Source organism: Berghia stephanieae, chromosome 13, assembly GCF_034508935.2.
Source record: "Berghia stephanieae isolate SIO BIC M18660-M18661 chromosome 13, UCSD_Bste_1.3, whole genome shotgun sequence".
NCBI classification, from domain to species: Eukaryota; Metazoa; Mollusca; class Gastropoda; order Nudibranchia; family Aeolidiidae; genus Berghia; species Berghia stephanieae.
In genome coordinates, this window is record NC_088372.1 from 38,492,947 (window position 1) to 38,494,026 (window position 1,080).

The window sequence follows — 1,080 nt, forward strand, 5'->3', positions numbered from 1 at the left end:
TCGTATCGAACACGGACAACTGATTCACGATAACCAATAAATAAACGACAGACGACACGACATGCACAAACATTGACGGTTACGACACGCAACAACACAACACACCGCTCATTACAACACGGGAATCATAGAGTAGAATAGAATAGACAGATAGATAGATAGATAGATAGATAGATAGATAGATAGATAGATAGATAGATCGATAGATCGATAGATAAGATAGAATAGAATAGAATGAATAGATAGATAGATAGAGTAGATAGATAGATAGATAGATAGATAGATAGATAGATAGATAGAATAGAATGGACAGAAAGATAGAATAGAATAGAATGAATAGATAGATAGATAGATAGAGTAGATAGATAGATAGATAGATAGATCGACAGATAGATAGAATAGAATAGACAGATAGATAGAATAGAATAGAATGGACAGAAAGATAGAATAGAATAGAATGAATAGATAGATAGATAGAGTAGATAGATAGATAGATAGATAGATAGATAGATAGACAGACAGATAGACAGATAGATAGATAGATAGATAGATAGATAGATAGATAGATAGATAGATAGATAGATAGATAGATAGATAGAGGAACTGAAAGAGGAAGCGAGTTCTGAGTCTGACCTGTTGCCATCTGTCTTCCAAGGAAGGCTGTGCTGAAAAGTATCCAGTGTCATGAACGACTTGGAGTTCCCTGAAGATATTACTATTTGGCAAGATATCCATTTTCAATGAAAACGTCTCTGATACCTTCTTGCAGGTTCAAAATATGAAGAAGGGATCTTTACAACAACACACAACACACTGAAACTAAATTCCAAAACTGGATATCAACTCTGAACTCTACTCAACAACTTTGAGATTCAAAGAATTTAAAAACAATTTGTTTGAATCACCTATCTATATTATTAAATCGATTATAGATTATAAATTGATAGATAAATCGAAAACATTATGCACTTCAAAATGTTATCTCAAACATGGTTCCAGAATTTAGAGAAATCAATCACTCATTCAGACAACATCGTGCCCCCAGCACACGGGTTGTCCTTGCAACACAGCTGATTCATT